The sequence below is a fragment of the Delphinus delphis genome, chromosome 13 (genome assembly GCF_949987515.2).
Source record: "Delphinus delphis chromosome 13, mDelDel1.2, whole genome shotgun sequence".
Classification (NCBI taxonomy): domain Eukaryota; kingdom Metazoa; phylum Chordata; class Mammalia; order Artiodactyla; family Delphinidae; genus Delphinus; species Delphinus delphis.
In genome coordinates, this window is record NC_082695.1 from 81,785,860 (window position 1) to 81,806,506 (window position 20,647).

Genomic DNA, 20,647 nt, shown 5'->3' on the forward strand with positions numbered 1-20,647 from the left:
CACAATAATAGTGGGGGACTTTAACACCTCACTTACACTAATGGACAGATCATCCAAACAGAAAATTAATAAGGAAACACAAGCTTTAAATGACACAATAGACCAGATAGATTTAATTGATATTTATGAAACATTCCATCCAAAAACAGCAGCTTACATTTTCTTCTCAAGTGCGCACGGAACATTCTACAGGATAGATCACATCTTGGGTCACAAATCAAATCTCAGTAAATTTAAGAAAATTGAAATCATATCAAGCATCTTTTCTGACCAAAACGCTATGAGATTAGAAATCAATTACAGGGAAAAAAACGTAAAGAACACAAACACAGTGAGGAAAAACAATACATTACTAAATAACCAAGAGATCACTGAAGAAATCAAAGAGGAAATCAAAAAATACCTAGAGACAAATGACAATGAAAACACGACAATCCAAAACCTATCAGATGCAGCAAAAGCAGCTCTAAGAGGGAAGTTTATAGCAATACAATCCTACCTCAAGAAACAACAAACATCTCAGATAAACAATCTAACCTTAAACCTAAAAGAAGTAGAGAAAGAAGAACAAACAAAACTCAAAGTTACTAAAAGGAGGGAAATCAGAAAGATCAAAGCAGAAATAAATGAAATAGAAACAAAGAAAACAATAGCAAAGATGAATAAAACTAAAATCTGGTTCTTTGAGAAGATAAACAAAATTGATAAACCATTAACCAGACTCATCATAAAAAACAAGGAGAGGACTCAAATCAATGAAATCAGAAATGAAAAAGAAGTTACAACAGACACCGCAGAAATAGGAAGCATCCTAACAGACTACTACAAGCAACTCTATGCCAATAAAATGGACAACCTGGAAGAAGTAGACAAATTCTTAGAAAAGTATAGCCTTCCAAAGACTGAACCAGGCAGAAATAGAAAACATCAACAGACCAATCACAAGTAAGGAAATTGAAATTGTGATTAAAAATCGTCCAACAAACAAATGTCCAGGACTAGATGCCTTCACAGGTGAATTCTATCAAACATTTAGAGAAGAGCTAAAACCCATCCTTCTCAAAGTCTTCCAAAAAATTGCAGAGGACAGAATAGTCCCAAACTCACTCCATGAGGCCACCGTCACCCTGATACCAAAGCCAGACAAAGATACTACAAAAAAAGAAAATTACACACCAATATCACTGATGAATATAGGTGCAAAAATCCTCAACAAAATACTAGCAAACAGAATTCAACAACACATTAAAAGGATCATACACCATGATCAAGTGGGATTTATTTCACGGAAGCAAGGATTCTTCAATATACGCAAATCAATCAATGTGATACACCATATTAACAAATTGAAGAATAAAAACCATATGATCATCTCAATAGTTGCAGAAAAAGCTTTTGACAGAATTCAACACCAATTTATGATAAAAGCTCTCCAGAAAGTGGGCATAGAGGGAAACTACCTCAACATAATAAAGGCCACATATGACAAACCCACAGCAAACATCATTCTCAATGGTGAAAAACTGAAAGCATTTCCTCTAAGATCAGGAGCAAGACAAGGATGTCCACTCTCACCACCATTATTCAACATAGTTTTGGAAGTCCTAGCCATGGCAATCAGACAAGAAAAAGAAAAAAAAAGGAATAGAAATTGGAAGAGAAGAAGTAAAATTGTCACTGTTTGCAGAGAACATGATACTATGCATAGAGAATCCTAAAGATGCCACCAGAAAACTACTAGAGCTAATCTATGAATTTGGTAAAGTTGCAGGATACAAAATTAATGCACAGAAATCTCTTGCATTCCTATACACTAACGATGAAAAATCTGAAAAAGAAATTAAGGAAATACTGCCATTTACCATTGCAACAAAAAGAATAAAATACCTAGGAATAAACCTACCTAGGGAGACAAAAGACCTGTAGGCAGAAAACTATAAGACACTGATGAAAGAAATTAAAGAAGATACAAACAGATGGAGAGATATACCATGTTCTTGGAGTGGAAGAATCAATATTATGAAAATGACTATACTACCCAAAGCAATCTACAGATTCAATGCAATCCCTATCAAATTACTAATGGCATTTTTTACAGAACTAGAACAAAAAAATCTTAAAATTTGTATGGAGACACAAAAGACTCTGAATAGCCAAAGCAGTCTTGAGGGAAAAAAAAGGAGCTGGAGGAATCAGGCTCCCTGACTTCAGACTATACGACAAAGCTACAGTGTCAAGACAATATGGTACTGGCACAAAAACAGAAATATAGATCAATGGAACAGGATAGAAAGCCCAGAGGTAAGCCCATGCACCTATGGTCAACTAATCTATGACAAAGGAGGCAAGGATATACAATGGAGAAAAGACAGTCTCTTCAATAAGTGGTGCTGGAAAAACTGGACAGCTACATGGAAAAGTATGATATTAGAACACTCCCTAACACCATACACAAAAATAACTCACAATGGATTAGAGACCTAAATGTAAGACTGGATACTATAAAACTCTTAGAGGAAAACATAGGAAGGACACTCTTTGACATAAATCACAGCAAGATCTTTTTTGATCCACCTCCTAGAGTAATCGAAATAAAAACAAAAATAAACAAATGGGACCTAATGAAACTTAAAAAGCTTTTGCACAGCAAAGGAAACCATAAACAAGATGAAAAGACAACTCTCAGAATGGGAGAAAATATTTGGAAATGAATCAATGGACAAAGGATTAATCTCCAAAATATATACACAGCTCATGAAGTTCAATATTAAAAAAACAAACAACCCAATGCAAAAAGGGCAGAAGACCTAAATAGACATTTCTCCAAAGAAGACATACAGATGGCCAAGAAGCACATGAAAAGCTACTCAACATCACTAATTATTAGAGAAATACAAATCAAAACTACAACGAGGTATCACCTCACACCAGTTAGAATGGGCATCATCACAAAATGTACAAACAACAAATGCTGGAGAGGGTGTGGAGAAAAGGGAACCCTCTTGCACTGCGGGTGGGAATGTAAATTGATACAACCACTATAGAGAACATATGGAGGTTCCTTAAAAAACTAAAAATAGAATTACCATAAGACCCAGCAATCCCATTATTGGGCATTTACCCAGAGAAAACCATAATTCAAAAAAACACAAGCACCCCAATGTTCATTGCAGCACTATTTACAATGTCAAGGTCATGGAAGCAACCTAAATGCCCATCGAAAGACGAATGGATAAAGAAGATGTGGTACATATATACAGTGGAATGTTACTCAGCCATAAAAAGGAACAAAATTGGGTCATTTGTAGAGACGTGGATGGATCTAGAGACTGTCATACAGAGTGAAGTAAGTCAGAAAAAGAAAAACAAATATTGTATATTAAAGCATATATGTGGAATCTAGAAAAATAGTACAGATGAACTGGTTTGCAGGGCAGAAATAGAGACACAGATGCATAGAACAAACATATGGACACCAAGGGGGAAAAGCAGCGGGGTGGTGGTGGTGGTGTGATGAATTGGGCGATTGGGATTGACATGTATACACTGATGTGTATAAAACTGATGACTAATAAGAACCTGGTGTATAAAAAACAAATAATATAAATTTTTTTTAAAAAAGGGTATTTATCTTGGGTTTTTGACAGTTACATTTCATGCACTGCCTGTGATTTTCCCACCTCTAACAGACTGTGATATAGATATAAAGTAGCACAGGAAATACTAAACATTTCAGTTCCCTCTTCCCCATAACCTTAAGGTAAGCAGGGGAATTATCTAGGCAGCATACAGGAGCTTAGGGAATACTAACAGGTGAAAGAAGACGCCACATCAGGTTGTACAACAGTGGCAAGGGTCTTATTTTCTTCCTTTATGCTTAGAAAGAATAGAGTAGGAGGTAGAACAGGAGTGATATTTTCTTTTTTCTCTACAATACGAGCATGGCTTCATTTGATAAAGGAGGAATTATTTTTTTAATGAATGTGCCATTGTTCCTGTCACTAGGGAATTACTTTATTGGGGGATTAAATAAATGAAAATGATACCATAATGTAAATGGCAGTGGTTATGTGGGTTGGTGCCTTAAAGGCAATCTTTATATTTTTATTCATGAACCTCTTTATTTTACATATTTCATATGAAAATGTATTATTATTATTATCAGACAAGAACGTTTTAAATGAAAAAGGCAATGAATGATTATTTATTGAATGGATTAATAAGTGCTGCAGTCAAATCTTGTATAAGCTACTACAGTAAAACAATCCACGAAAATACGGACAAACTCTTCAATAAGTATTGATTGACCTGAATATGTTCTGAATGAAAATAGGTGAGCACAAAAAGTATATGAATGTGCTTGATTCTTAGGAAGAGAAAGTCATTGTTAAAGTCAATTTGAGAGAGATAAAAATGCATTGAAAGCAGTTTATTTAGACCATGGGACTCTGAACACAAGTCCCACACAGAGCAGACACTCTCATTTGAGTCTGTGCTCTGCAAATGGCATACGGTGTCGTTCACAATTTGTCCACAATGGATCTTTATGAATTTCCAAATTACACACTCCAGTCACATTCATAGCAGTCAATTTCAAGCTGTTCTTCAAACAAAGCATTCTCCTTCAACCTCTGTGCTTTTACATTGAAACGGGCCTCCCCTCTGGGTTTAGTGAACTGCTTCTCCCTCAGGATGAGGAGAGAGACACAGGTGCTGGAAGTGGGCAGCTGTCAGTGACCTGGAAACTGTCTATCACAGCTGCAGGACTCAGGGGAGCTGGGGGAATGTGGGCCAGAAGTTAGGTATCTCCTACAGCAGCTCTGGGGAGAAAGGCCTCACTTACACTCCTGGGACCGGTGGGGTGGGGCGGAGGACAAGGCGGTACCCCAACAAAGGATTTAGAAGGAGCCAACAGACTGTGTCTGCATTTACGCTTTGATCTGGAAATTCTACTTCTAGGAGTTTGCTCTGAACAGACACCTCTACAAGTACAAAACAACATAGGAACAGGTTTTTAATAATTGTGGCATTATTTATAATAGCAAAACATCGGGAACAACTTGATACTCATTCATGGGAAACTGGTTGAATAAAGTATGGTACATCTATATACTGGAGTACCAAGAATGAGGAAGAGCCCTCTGAACTCATGCAGAGTGACTTCCAGGATATATTTTAAATGAAAAAAAAGTACAAAAGAGTGTGTACAGCATGCTGTCCTTTCTGTAAGAAAGAAGGAATAATTATATATATATATATATATATATATATATATATATATATATATACACTGCAAAAAGAAATACAGAAGGGATAAGTTATAAACCAGGGATGATAGTTATATGTACGGTTGGTGGGAAGCAGGTGGAGGCAAACGGATAGGAATGAGACCTCTCTGGCTATTCCTCTTTATATGATTTTGACTTTTGAGTTATGTATGTTTTACATATTCAAAAGAAAACAATTAAATGAAAGGATTAAAAAATCAAACTAAAATTGACTACAAAAAAATTAACCTAAGTGTACATCTAATATATAACCACACAGAAGAAGAATTAATTCCAGCCACTTCGGAACTCAGTTCTCTGACTATAAACTTTAATACTAAGGCTATATTCTAAACACAAAATAATTGCAGTTGCAAAAAAACCCCCAAAATATTTGAACTTTACTTAGCAGTAAAGTAGGACCAACTTGTTGCTGGTGGTATCACTCATGTAGTGATTCTGAAACTATTTTGCTGGGGTTGGAGGATAGAGGAACTGAGTAGATATATTCATTCTGATGTTGTAGGGAACCAGGGCTCTCACTGTGAAAAAGAGATATACAAATATGGAATGGGAAAAGGAGAAGAACTCTGTGTTCCTAAGCTAATATTAAAGTTATCAGTGTAAACTCATGAAATTTAAAAATAAGTTTTCTGGCTCTGTCCACCAAAAGGGTCTAGAAGCAGTGACAGCTGAGTGGCCAAGCACAAGCCTATCTACCCCCGTCAGCTTGGTTTCTAGATCTCATTCCATATAGTACTTTGGAGAGCTATGAATATACTAGCAACATTATAGATCTGATGACACAATTGGGCACTAAGGCGCCTTTTATTTTAGCCACCAGCAGAATGAGGTCAGGTCAGTTTTCTGAATCTAATGATCTAAGGCCCTTGAAGAGGAAGTGGGAGTGGAAAGTAAAGAAGGGACCACTTCTGAGAGTGTTGTAGTTGGAGCCATCACAAAGCACACTCAGTTATGCTGTAATTTTGACAAGGTCAGTGGATATGAAAGAGCAAAACTGTAGTCTGTTGAAAATTTGGAAACATTTTTAGAAGAGATAAACATGAGCTGCTAGTAGGATATTTTATTCTTTTTCAAAGCCAATCATTTATCTCTTTATTATTCCTTAATTACCATAATTATAAAATTTTTTGTATAAGAACACCAAAAATTTCCCCATATTACATTTCACAATCCTCTGCAGTCTGCACATGTCCTGCCGAGACTGTCAATAACCTTGGTTGTGTGACTGCCGTCATGTCAGCTTGAACAAACTGCAGTTACAGTGACAAAGAGGAACTGTTAACCACTGGATGATTCCACAATGTAGTGCATGGAATGTGGAGGAAACTTTAATTCCTCTTGGACGGGCGGCCACTTAGATCTAAAAGGACCTGAGAAATCAGGCCGATAGGGAGGCATATGGATAGTGAGAAGGAACAGTAAGAATGAGACGAGGGTTTACAAGCAGAGCCAGGGTCTTCCCAGTAGAGGTAATAACTGAAGTTAGAGGGGTGATATGACATCTTGGGGAAAGTACACAGCAGAAAGAGCTGAAGAATGTTTATAGTAAAACTAAAGCAAAAATAACACCAGTCAAACCCTAAACCTTACATTTCTAAAGGGTCCTTGAAAGATCAGAAGACAGATCTTATTGTGGGTTCAAATTCTCAGAAGTGAGAACTAGCTCATCACTGAGTAGAGGTAAAAGTGAAACATAAGTCCTTGCCACAAGTGTTTTCAATTTAGTGATCATCCTATAGCTAACAATAAATAATAACATTTCTATTCTATAAAATAGAGCACCAACAAGGTGTGCTAAATAAGAAGGAGGTCTGAAGACTAAATAAGAAAAGTTTAGCCATCTTAAGATGCTAGAAGAAGAATATTAGGGGTCCCCAAGACACACGCACACATACTGAATTCAGATATATGAAATGTCTTACCTACTAATCGAGCAGAGGGAAGGAAATTAGTGGCTGTTGCCCGAGAACTTGGGATATACGATTCTCTAAGTATGGAATAAAAGCAGACTATCAGTTGTTTTCTTTTCAATTTAATAAGTGTATTAAATTGATCTGTGCTCGTATCAGCTCTAAGCAGAGAGGAGACAGACCTTTAACTTCATTGGATTGGAGAATAACACATAATTCAAATGCTTCAGGGAGTGAGGTTGGTGATTACTGTTTGGCATCCAAATGTAAAATTAGGTGAAGGATCACTGTATAATCAGAAATACCCATGTGTGGGAGCCAGTGGACGTTCAAGCTGGAGGTGGGTGGAGCACCGCCCAGAGCAAGGTGACAGGACCCGAGATCAGGGCAGCCCTGACTTGGAGCCCGAGCCACGTGGGGTAGCTTTTGCACAGTAGCACAGCCCCACCCAGCGGAGGGTATCCAAGCCCAAGCAATGCTGGAGCCTGAACAGGGTGTTAAGTAGTCAATTTGAAGATGTTTGTGTTGCTTGGTATCACGCTCTCTGTTTCTAGGTATCTTCTCCAAACTCTAATATATATGCCCATGATGTGTGTGTGTGTGTGTGTGTGTGTGTGTGTGTGTGTGTGTGTGTGTGTGTGTGTGTGTGTGTGTGTGTGTGTGTGTGTGTGTTGTGTTGTGCAAGGCAGAGCTCTACTTTCTCCTGCCCTAGAGGATACTGGGGGTCAAATCCACATATCTCCAAGTCCATCCAGAGCAAACCTCTTTCTTATCTAGTCCTCTCCTTTGGGATTGAAGTACTTTTAGGACTTTTGTGGATTGTGTCTGAATACGAGTTCAAATTATACTACTTTTCTAATTTCAGAAGTAACCAGAAGGCAACCATGAGCTGAGCTAGTTTTAAGATGCCCCACGAGATCAGCACTGACTACAGGTGCCATCTTCAGCACCAGTGGTCTGGGGCAGGTGAAGTTAGCTGCCTCATCCGCTGGACTCGAGGAGCACTGTGCTCTTATTTGGTCATGTCACCTGGCAGTTCATGTGTGTATATGTTTGTCTCTGCCCTGAGGGCTGGGAGCTGCTTAACCAGAAGCTCTGTGTTTCGTATCAGGGTATCCAGGCCTGGAACATAGTAAGTGTTGGATAAATGTGAATTAATACAAGTCTACACCGGGGGAAATGTACAGTGGCCTAGTACATAGCATTTTTCTTTTTTGAGATTTTAGATAATGATGCTCAGAATTCCAGGTATGCTTTCATAACAGCGAAATCTGAGAGGTTCTTTCTAAATTTCGGCAATAGGTTAAAGGCATTTTTAAACTTTTCAATTAAAACATGTTGGCAATTAGAGCCCTTCTTTAAGAAGCATACAATTTCCATTTTTCTTGTTCTACCAATTTATTTCTCAGTTTGTTTCCAAGTCCTGCGTCAAATAATGCTTTTCTCCTATGTTATTCATACATAACCAGGATAAGAGATAGAGCAGTCTTAAGTTGAATAGTGTACCAAACAGACTTGCAAAACTTATGAATGTATATTATCAAGTTTCGTTCTGTGCATTTGTGACATGAACTTTTAAAAACCCATCATACAACATTATATAGCTTGAAACGTAAACTGAGGGATCAATTCTACAAAATCAATGAAATAAAAAGCTCCAAGTGACTACTTTTACAGTTGACAGTTTAAAAGAATAAGAAAAACTTCCACTCTCAGTGCACACATCAAATCTCACCCCAAAATCCTGGGCAGCCCATGTGGAGAAGGGGAAGGGGTACATGATCAGCAAAGTTTGAGTCATGCCTCCTATAACCACCAGAATCAACATTGCTTTCAGCAAAGGAGGTTGGGAAAACTAGATATCCACATGCAAACTATGTTCCCTCTATACTACCTTTGTTGAGTTTTTATCATGAACGGATGCTGGATTTTGCCAAAAGCTTCTTCTGCATCTATTAAGATGATCATGTGATTTTTTAATCCTTCTTTTCGTTAATGTGTTGTATCATGTTGATTGATTTGCAGATACTAAACCATCATTGCATCCCTGGAATAAATCTCACTTGATCACAATGTACGATCCTTTTAATGTATTGCTGAATTTGGTTTGCTAATATTTGTTGAAGATTTTCACATCTATGTTCATCAGGGATATTGCCTGTAATTTTCTTCCTTTGTAGTGTCTTTGTCCTGTTTTGGTTTCACGGTTATGCTGGTCTTATATAGAATGAGTCTGGAAATGTTCCCTCCTTTTCAATGTTTTGGAATAGTTTGAGAAGGCTAGGTATTAACTCTGCTTTAAATGTTTGGTAGACTCCCCCTGTGAAGCCATCTGATCCTGGTCTTTCGTTTATGGAAAGTTTTTTGATTAATGATTCAATTTCATTGCTAGTAATTGGTCTGTTTAGATTTTCTATTTCTTCCTGATTCAGTCTTGGAAGATTATATGTTTCTAGGAATTTATTCATTTCTTCTAGGTTGTTCAATTTATTGGCATGTAACTGTTCATAGTATTCTCTTAAGATTGTACTTCTGTGACATTGGTTGTAACTTCTCTTTCATTTCTAGTTTTATTTATTTGGGTCCCTGTCTCTTTTTTTCTTGATGAGTCTGGGTTAAGGTTTATCAATTTGGTTTACCTTTTAAACAGATCTTTTCATTGACCTTTTCTATTATTATTGATGGTGGTGGTGGTGGTCTCTCATTTATTTCTACTTTCTTTCTTTCCTTCCTTCTGCTAACTTTGGGCTCTGTTTGTTCTTTTTCTAATTCCCTTAGGTGGAAATTTAGGTTGTTTATTTGGAATTTTTCTTGTTTCTTGAGTAGGCTTGTATCACTATAAACCTTCCTCTTAGAATTGCTTTTGCTCTGTCCCATAGATTTTGGAAAGTTACGCTTGTATTTTCATTTGTCTCAAGGTATTTTAAAATTTTTCTTTTTGATTTCTTTGTTGACCCATTGGATTTTTAGTAGCATGTTGGTTAGTCTCCACATGTTTGTGTTTTATTCCAGTGTTCTTGTAATTGATTTCTAGTTTCATACCTTGTGGTCGGAAAATGATACTTGATATAATTTCAATTTTCTCAAATTTATTGAGACTTCTTTTGTGGCCTAGCATGTGACCTGGAGAAAGTTCCATGTGCACTTGAAAAGAATGTGTATTGTTTTTGTATGGAACGTTCTGTAACTATCTGTGAATTCCAAATGGTCTAACGTGTCATTTAAGGCCACTCTTTCCTTATTGATTTTCTGTCTGATCTATCAACATTCATTGATGTAAGTGGGGTATTAAAGTCCCCTATTATTAATGTATTACTACCAATCTCTCCCTTTATGTCTGTTAATATTTGCTTTATATATTTAGATGCTCCTGTGTTAGGTGCATATGTTTATGAACATTATATATCTTCTTCTTGCATTGACTCCTTTATCATTATGTAATGCCCTGCTTTGTCTTTTTTTTTTAATTTTTTGTGGTAATCAGGCCTCTCACTGTTGTGGCCTCTCCCATTGCGGAGCACAGGCTCCGGACGCGCAGGCTCAGCAGCCGTGGCTCACGGGCCCAGCCGGTCTGCGGCATGTGGGATCTTCCCAGACCGGGGCACGAACCCGTGTCCCCTGCATCGGCAGGCGGACTCTCAACCACTGCGCCACCAGGGAAGCCCCCTGCTTTGTCTTTTGTCATAGACTTTGTTTTAAAGTCTATTTTGTTTGATAGGAGTATTGCTACCCCAGTTTTCATTTCCATTTGCATGGAACATCTTTCTCCATCCTTTCATTTTCATCTGTGTGTATCTCTAGCTCTAAAGTGTGTCTCTTGTAGGCAGCATATATATGGGTCTTGTTCTTGTTTGTTTGTTTGTTATTATTCATTCACTCTACATCTTTTAATTGTAGAGTTACCTTTAAAACGATTTTAAAGGTAAAAGGATTTACCTTTAAAATGATTATTGATAAGCATGTACTTATTGTCATTTTGTCACTTATTTTCTGGTTGTTTTGTAGTTCTTTCCTTAAAGTTCTTAATTTTTATATATTAAAATTTATCAATCTTATCATTATATTCAATGCTTTTTAAAATTTAGTCAAAAAAATTTTTCCTAACCATGTTCATGTTTTGGCTTTTACATATTAGTCCTTAATCATTTGGAATTGATTTTTACATATGTTGTGAAGAAGGAATACAACTTCATCTTTTCCCATATGGACAACATTTTCTCTTCTCCTATTAATCAAATTGTCTCTCCTTTCTCCATTATCTGTCATGCCACTTTGGTCATATACCAAACTTCCATAAACATGTTTTGCTTATCTCTGCACCATGTCAGACAGTTTTAATTACCATAATTTCATGAGAAATCCTGCTGCTTGGTAAGGTAAATCCCCTCCTCCTGCTATCGTTCTTCAAAAATGTCCGGGCTATCTCATTATTGTTTCATGTAGACTTCAGAATAATCTCACCAAATTCTACCAGGAATACCCTGTAGAAATTTTGGGTGGAATTGTATTAAATCTATCCGTTAATTTGAGAAGAATTGACATTTAATGATATAAAACCACCACCATTTTGTTGGTCAGAAATACGTGGGTCAGGATTCCGAGGAAGCACAGCAGAGACGGTTCTTCACCTACCGTGACATCTGGCCTCAGGTGGGAAGATGGAAAGACTGAAGGGGACTCAGTAGCTCACAGCAGGACTCGTCTGAAGGCTCCTTCATTCACATGTCTGGCTGTTGAAGCCGGCTGTCTGCTGGAAACTCAGCTGTGGCTGTCATTCAGAGCATCCATTTATGGCCTCTCCATGCGGCTGCCTGGCTTTCTCACAGCACAGTGGCTTGGTTCCCGGAGAACCAAGAGGAAGCTGTATCACCTTTCACGGTCTAACCTGGGAAGTTACGTAGTATCACTTCCAGCCTAGAATCATAAACCCATTTCTGGAGGGAGAAATACCAGTCACTTTCTAAGAAAGTAGATGGGATAGTAAATACTGCTGTGGCTATCTTTGGAAAACACAGTCTGCCGCATAAGTCTCCCTGTCTATTCACATGGTATCGCTCATTTTTATGTGTTTTTAATTATGACTTAATAAACATTTCTAATTTTCCCTGTAGAGATAGTGCATGTTTAGCTAGATTTACTACTCAGTACATTATATGCTCCATAACTATTGTTAATGATGGCTTCTTATTAAATGTTTTTAGTTGCTTGTGATGTAAAGAAGTGCAACTGCTTTTGAATCCAGCCACCTTGCTAAACTCCCAACTCCTAAAATAATTTATTTAAAATTGTTTTGACTTTTTAATGTGATTATATCATCTGCAAATAATGATACTTTTATTTCTCCTTCCTAATCTTTATGATTCCAGTCAGTATTTTTTTAACCTCATTACACTGCATAGAACTTCCAATAAAATTTCAGTAGAAGTGATAATAGCAAGACTCCTTGTGGCATTTTTTAATTGTAAGGGAATAAATACAGTCATCCCTCGATATCCACAGGGTATTGGTTACAGGACCCACACGGATACCAAAAATCCACAGATACACAAGTCTCATATAAAATGGCTTAGTATTTACATATGGACATACTCCCTCACAATTTAAATCATCTCTGGATTACTTACGACACCTAATGCTATGTAAATAACTGTAAATACAATGTAATTAGTTGCTGGTGTGTAGCAAATCAAGTTCTGCTTTTGGAATTTTCTGGAATTCTTTTTCCTAATATTTTTGATCTGCAGTTGGTTGAATCTGAGAAGGCAGAACTGCAGATACGGCAGGCCAACTGTACTTCTACCGTTTCCACATTTAGAATGCTGGTGCTCTGGTTTTTAAACACACTCTTTATTGTTTAAGGTATTGCCTTCTACTTCTGATTCACTAAGAGATTCTGACATTAATTAGAATACTATCAAGTACTTTTTCTACATGTACTAAGAGAAACATATAGATATGTTTCTTTTTTTATATACAATGTCTACTTGATTTGCTAGTAATATTGCTTAGGATTTTTGTCTCTGTTCATGAGATAAGTGGCCTATACTTTTCCATTCTCATACTGTTCTGGTCTGGTTTTGGTAGCATAGTTATACTGGCTTTTTAGAATGAATTGGTATTCTTCCTTCTTTTCCTCTAACTCTTGCCAAGAGTTTGAATAAAATTGGGATTGTCCTTGGAATGTTTATTAAAACTTGCCTATAAAACCATTTGTCTTGTGTTTTCTTTGTGGGAAGATGATAATCACTACTTCAGTTTCTTTAATAGCTATAGGGCTATTGAAGTCTATTATTTTTCAGTTCAATTCTAGTAAATATTTTCCCAAGAATTTGTCCATTTATGCTTTCAAATTTGCTAGCATAGAATTGTTGATAATATTCCAGTAGTAACTCTTTATTCTTCTTTATCTGTACTTATGTCCCCCTTTAAATTCATTATAGCATTTGTGTTCTTCTGCTCTTTCAGTTGATCATTTATGGCAGAAATTTGTCTACTATTTCTTTTCAAAGATCCAGTTTTTGCTTTGTTGATTTTCTACATTGTAATACCTTTGATTCTATTTCATTAACTTCTGCTCTTTTTACTATCTCTTCAACTTAATTTAGGTTTATTCTGTCATTATTTTTCTAATTCTTAAGATATACACATGGCTTATTCATTTTGAGGCCTTCTTTTAGACAGATTTAAAGCTAAAGATTTCTCAAGGATTAAAAAAGTGAGAGAACTTTCCCTTTCGCTGCATCTCACAGGTCTTTTTGTGTAGTTTTCATTATCATTCAGTAACTTTCCATTGTGGTTTCTTTTCATTGTGAGTTATTTAGAAGTTTGTCTTTTAATTTCCAAATACACAAAGATATCCTCCTTGTCTTTTTGTTATTAAATTTTAACTCAGTTACACAGTGGCAAGAGTCCCTTCTATATGGACCTATTCTTTGAAATTTATTGAGGCTTTTTTGCCTGATACTTGAGTCAACTGTAAATGCTTCACGTGGACTGAGGAAAAAATATGTCTTTTCTAATTCTCGGTTGCAGAATTCTGTATATATCCATTAGATTATCAATTTTGTTATTCAGATTTTCTATATCTTTTCTGAGTTATTGCCGACTTATCGAAAATCAAGAGCATGGGTTGAAAGCTGCTTCTGCAATACCAGGTAACCATTTTATCCTTATAGTTCTGCCACCTTGGGGTTCAAGTATTTTGAGGTTATTTTGTTAGATACATGTATTAAAATTGCCACATCTTCAGGGTTTCCCTGGTGGTGCAGTGGTTGAGAATCTGCCTGCCAATGCAGGGGACATGGGTTCGATCCCTGGTCCCGGAAGATCCCACATGCCGCAGAGCAACTAAGCCTGCGCGCCACAACTACTGAGCCTGCGTTCTAGAGCCTGCATTCCCCTCTCAATAACAATATAGCATTCTTTTACTTGCTTTGTTCTTCTCCTCACTAATGTCCATCATGTTGATATTACCTAAACTTTTTTTCTTTCAGGTGTCTTATTGAAGTATAATATACATATAATAACAGGTACACCTTTAAGGTTTTTTACATATGCATACACCTTTGTTACCACACCCTGGATCAAGGAATAAAATGTTATAGATCAAGACACAGAAGCCAGATGCTTGCTTTGTGCCTTTGCAGTTAACACACCCCAAAAGACTACCGTTATTATAAACTCCTGTCACCAGAGGTTAGTTCTACCTGTTATTTAACTTCATATAAGTAGAATCAACCAGTATGTTCTCTTTTGTGTCAGGCTTCTTTTGCCCAGCTTAATGTTTCTGACGTTTATTCATGATGTTGTGTTTATCAGTATTTTGTTAGTTTTTATTGCTGAGCAATACTTCATTGCATAAATATAGCACAATAGTTTTTAGCTTCTCTTGTTGATGGGCATTTAGGTTGTTTCCAGATTGGGGTTATTATCATTTTTATTGGGTTGTTTGGGGTGTTTTTGTCTTTGATATTCTTAGATTTTTGCAATGAGTGTATATATATTTTTTCTTCCCTCTCTTCTTCGGCTTTCTATGAGCTGTTTAAGTATAAACTTTACCTTCTTAGTATTAGGAAATTTACCGCCACATTTCTTCAAGTACTTATTTTCTTTTTATTCTTTTCCATTTCTGAGACTTCTGCCATCCAGATGTGAGCACTTCTACTTCTATTCTCCTAGTTTTTATATTTTTATTTTGTATTTCCTACTTACTGTTGTTTTCTTCCTTCTCAAAGATTTCCTCAATCGTGTTTTCTGAGTCATTAATTCATAACTCAGCTGGATCCATTCTACTTGTCCTACCTATTGTTGTCTTTCTTTCAACCTTTATATTTGTTGTACATATTTTTTTGTACATTTTAAATGTTTTCTCATTTGGGTCTTATAGTTTTAATTTCTTTCCTTATCTCTTTAAATTTGGCTAATTTAAAATTCCTGGTTCATCTGTTTTAACATTTCTGCTTCTTTGGAAAAATGTATTTCCAGCATGTGATTTTCCTTTTGAAGCGGTCGTATTCCTCTAATGTCTTGTTATTTTGACCAGTGAGCTCACTTCCTGTGGGAATGTCAGACAAGTACCATGAAAGGCGGTGCGCTCGTCTGTAGGGGCCACGTCAGCTCAAGGGGTGGAGAGTGCGGGTCCAGGGCACCCATCGACCAGTCACTTCCACACTCCAAAAACCACCCCCTGCTTGGTGAGAAGCAGCGTTAGGAAGAGACACTTTTCCACTGCAGTGCCCAGGCCTGGGGCTCTGAAGCGGCAGGGCACAGCAGGGCCTGATGGAGTTCAGTGAGCTCCACCCGTTTTCTCAGCCCCTCGCCACTGCAGGGGTTCTGTGTTGTGGCCTTGAGTTTGCTCATGCGCACCCTAGGCCCAGAGATGTGAACGGAGGGGCAGGCACTGGTTCCCTCAAGGCAATGGCTGGTGGGAGCGAGAACAGACCCACCGTGTGTGCTTTCCCTCACACAGCCCTGTGGGGCTGTCTGCTGCCCATGACCAGAGACACGGCCTCCCCCTACACACAGCAGCTCCAACAGCTGCCCCATGACACCAGGGTTTGCTCACCGTTCTCTCTCTCCATCCTGGGAGTGAATTTGGGAGGAGGGACCAGCAGTCCTGATGGTTCAGCATCATTGTTAGTACCAGCCCCCGTCTCCTTGACAACTTCAAATCTTTAAATCAGACAGAGCAAATGCCATATACATTGGATCTACCAGTTTTTCTTTTTTTACGCGGGCCTCTCACTGTTGTGGGCTCTCCCGTTGCGGAGCACAGGCTCTGGACGCGCAGGCTCAGCAGCCATGGCTCACGGGCCCAGCCGCTCCGCGGCATGTGGGATCTTCCCAGACCGGGGCATGAACCCGTGTCCCCTGCATCAGCAGGCGGACTCTCAACCACTGCGCCATCAGCGAAGCCCGGATCTACCAGTTTTGAATCAGACTCTGTACGCTTAAAGCTTCCCCGTTTGGGTCAAAACTCAAAATCACTGTGCAGGAGCTGTAGTATTATCCTCACCTTGCAAATGGAACTGTGTATTATCAGCTGTGGATAGGAAATATGCATGAAAAATGTAAAGTGATGCAATCACAGACTTCTTTCCCTATTGCAATGGTACCAAGAGATTAAGCATTTTCCCCAATTTTAAGTCAAAGTATTAAAAGCTTCCTTTCGGCCTTTACTGCTGCCCCTCCTCTCTTTCTGTGCAAAGCAGTGTCACGTTTATTTTAGTCAGGTTCTCACAGTGCCTGCTGCTGCCAAATGTGGGCACTAAGAAACAGGAACTGGAAGGAAGCTGACAGGTTATCTGTTGATTTGTGCTTTTTACACAGGATGGGTAATGCAAACTGGCTTCTTCTGTTTGTTCCACACTGCTGGGGTTGCAGCTTATATAACTTTCAGAATTTAAGGTTCTATTTGCAAAAAGCTACATCCTGCCTCCCAAAAAGAATAGCCCAAATAAGGTTCTTAGTAAGCAATGGATCTTGCAAGTTTAGGCTAGAATCTTTGTTCCATGTCAGTGCTGGTTATATTTTCAAATCACATCTAAAATACTGCGGTTTTATTCCTACTCTGCTAAACTAAAAAAATATTCTAAGGATTTTAAAATGTTTTTAAGCAGTGCTTTTTGGTTTCATTCTTTATTTTTAGAACCTAACAAAAATCTATTCTCATAAAAAACTACTTATAGTAGTGGCATTTTGACAAAGTCTACAGAATTTTAGCCTAATTTACATTATGAAATTCTGTAGCTTTTGTTAATACAGTATTTTCCATATTCATCCCCTCATTCATTCATTCATGTAAATAAATATAAACTGAACACCTGCTTTGTGAGGCATTGTGGGAGGCATGGAGTCACAAACTGAGTCAGAAGTCCTGTTTTGAAGCAGACAGTGGGAACAATGACTTTATGCAAGTGAGTATAATACAAGGTGAAAAGCGCTAAGTGATATAAAAGTGAAAAGAAAAAAAAAACACGACTAAAATTGGTGTGGAAACTCAAAGAGTAAAGACTTTCCTGCCAGCTGGGGAATCTGACACAGCTTCACGGGAGACGTGACATTTGATCTTAGCCTTTTAAAGCAGGCAGAAATGGAAACGTAAAGGTGGGTGGAGGCACACGGGTGGAGGAAAGTTAGAGAATTCAATCAAAGAGGCAGGAGAAGAAAGGGCACGGATAAGCAAGCCAGAGAATGTGAAGAAGGTACAAGGTAAGTTGAGAATAATGTCCAACAAGGACCCGTGTCCTTTATCCTCTGGCCTTCTTTGTGTCTAATACAGGGAGCCAGGCAAGGATTAGCCACAAAAACAAACAAGAGGATGTTCAAAGTTTCAAGAAATCTTAGAAGCTCATAGTGTAACCTCTCTTTATTGGCCACCAGAGAACGGATCTGCTAAGCTTAAACAATTCTCTCCATTTTCCCAATAAACATACCGGCCAACCAACGCCAGAGCACATGAGCACAGGGGCGAGTGGACCTCCCTCCAGCACAGGCTTCTCTGGCTTCCACTCGGCGAGTTTCATACTGACCAGGATCTGGCTGTACTTGTTCCTAAAACATCTGTACCGCTTGGACTCCTTACTGTAATTATAGAATTTGGTTAAATACTAAGGACAGCGGTAAGATGAAAAATAATTATTTCTATAAGAGCTAAGTTGGATGCTTTGCAAAGAATTAGAAACAAGGAGTCACAAATTGCTATTGAATCTGGTGAGGTGAGTTAACTACAAAAGAAAGTCAGAAATAATAGAAATTTGGAAGAATTCTTGGATACAATGGTAAAGAAAAATCTGGAAGAGGTTGAGGTTTAGATCGCTTAGTAAGTGTCTTAGTTTTTGCTCCACTTCCAGAAACTGAAACTGGAAATTGTCCAGAGATGTGATTTACGCCCCAAAACATAACATCAGTGAAGGAACTACCTTCAAAAAAGGCCTCAGCCCTTATTAAGAGACTGGGTAATGAACACATATTTACATATTTGAAATTAATGGTAAAAGTACATATATTTTTTAATCTTCCAATTAATTTTTTGATTAATTAAACTATCATTGAGAATGCTGGTATCTGCTCAGACCAACTACTCTGTCTTCACAGCCATATTTCTCTATGATAAGCAGGTGGGTTCTGACAACTGAAGGCTTTCATGTCATGGGAATAAACCCACACCAGGAAGTGATCTTACTTTATTCTCTGACAGTACTATTTCCAGTTCTAAATGCAACTAGACTTAATCACAAGGTCTAAACACAGATCGAATAAATTCAGTAAGCATCTAACCTCTTATTTTTAATTTGGGAACATAATACTTTAACTTCTAGTTGTATCATGTTTTTCTCTTAAATCAGCTAGAACGTTGGCCAGTGGGGCAGGGATTGGTGGTTGCCTAACCGAACCCCTTGTTCCTTTCTGCCCGGCAGAGGCCTGTGTTACTAAACGTGCAGTGAGCCCCGCTGAAGGACTACAACCCTTCGCTTCCCTTGTAGTCAACACACTGTTCTGTCCAAGGACCTAAGGGCAAGTTGTTAGACTGCTCTTTTGGGAAGCCTCCTGAAAGGGGCAATAGACAGCTGGGGGAGTTCTTTTCCTTCCAGATGCCCACGTGGCGACTTGCCGAAGGAAGAATGCATCAAAGAAGGATGGGCACTTGAGCCCCTGAGGACACCGTCAGCCAAGGACTGCACCCCACCCCAGGGTGGCGGTGGGGAGCTTGCTGGCTGTGGAAAAAAACAAAAAACAGAAAAAGAAACTCTTCTCTCACTGAAGCCATTATTATTTTGGAGTTTCTACTCTGCAATCATGGCTTTTCCTAAGAGATATAAGAGGTAACTTTTTATAAGAGGTATCATATCCACATACTGATTCTTTGCGATCCAATCTTTACAAATAACACCAGAAAACGATTAAAAATAGTTTTCCACTTTATAATCTGTCTCTTCCCAGGGTAAGCCAAGGGAAGAATGTTCTAACAGAGTATCTGAGGAAGTCATGTTTCCAGAACTGCAAGCAATCTGCTACCAGAACACCAAGCATTGCTGCCCAGAGGAATGAACCAAATGGGACGCAGACGCTCCAAAGGCACGGCTGCGGGCACGGGTAAGGCCACAGGGAAAGAGACGTCATTGGAAAAGAAGAAATGCATGAAAGAATCTTTCCCTTGGAGTCTACATTAAAGCACATACATTTCTCTTGGCTTTCATGTGAAATTAGTTAAAAAGAAATTTATTGAACGTTACCATATGGATCTTTTATGAAACACCGTTTTTTAAAAAAAGCAGATTTTTTTTCTGAAGCAGATTTCCCAAATGCAGAAGGAGCAAATGAAACACAAAGATGAACGTTTTTGGGAACAGTTAAAACAGTATCATGCCGAGCCCCTCACGTCTCGCTGCCAAACCTCAGAATCCCAGGTCTTGGCATGGTCTTCCCTACATCCTGGGCCTATGTATGAGACTTGTTACCTGAGTTCTATAAGGAATTTCCTTGAGGAATAACTTCTGACTTAAGAAAAATAAGCTCTAAGTTCCCCAAAACTAAGTTTCCTAATTCACAATGGCCTTTTATCATCCATTCCCCTAACTTCCTGGATCACACAGGCCAACAACAGGTGGCAAGAGGAAAAGGTCTGCTCCCAAACTGATGGATTCTGTAAGCTAAGATTTTCTTCCGGCTGCTAAGGTTATAATTTCTTGTATTTTCCATTTTCATAATTCAGATGGAGAAGGGGCAATATTTCACCAACTGACATTCAATCAAGACAACCTGTTGAGCCGAAGAAGAAAAAGCATCAGGTCACCCAGGTGTATTTAGCACCTCTATGCAGTGCTTTGCGAGACTTAGACGACTTGCTCAATGTCTGTGCCTTTAGCGACCTCAGGACTGTGGATGTGCACCTCCACCAGAAACGGATAATCTTTTTGGAATGTGGGAGCCTTAGTTCTGACAACA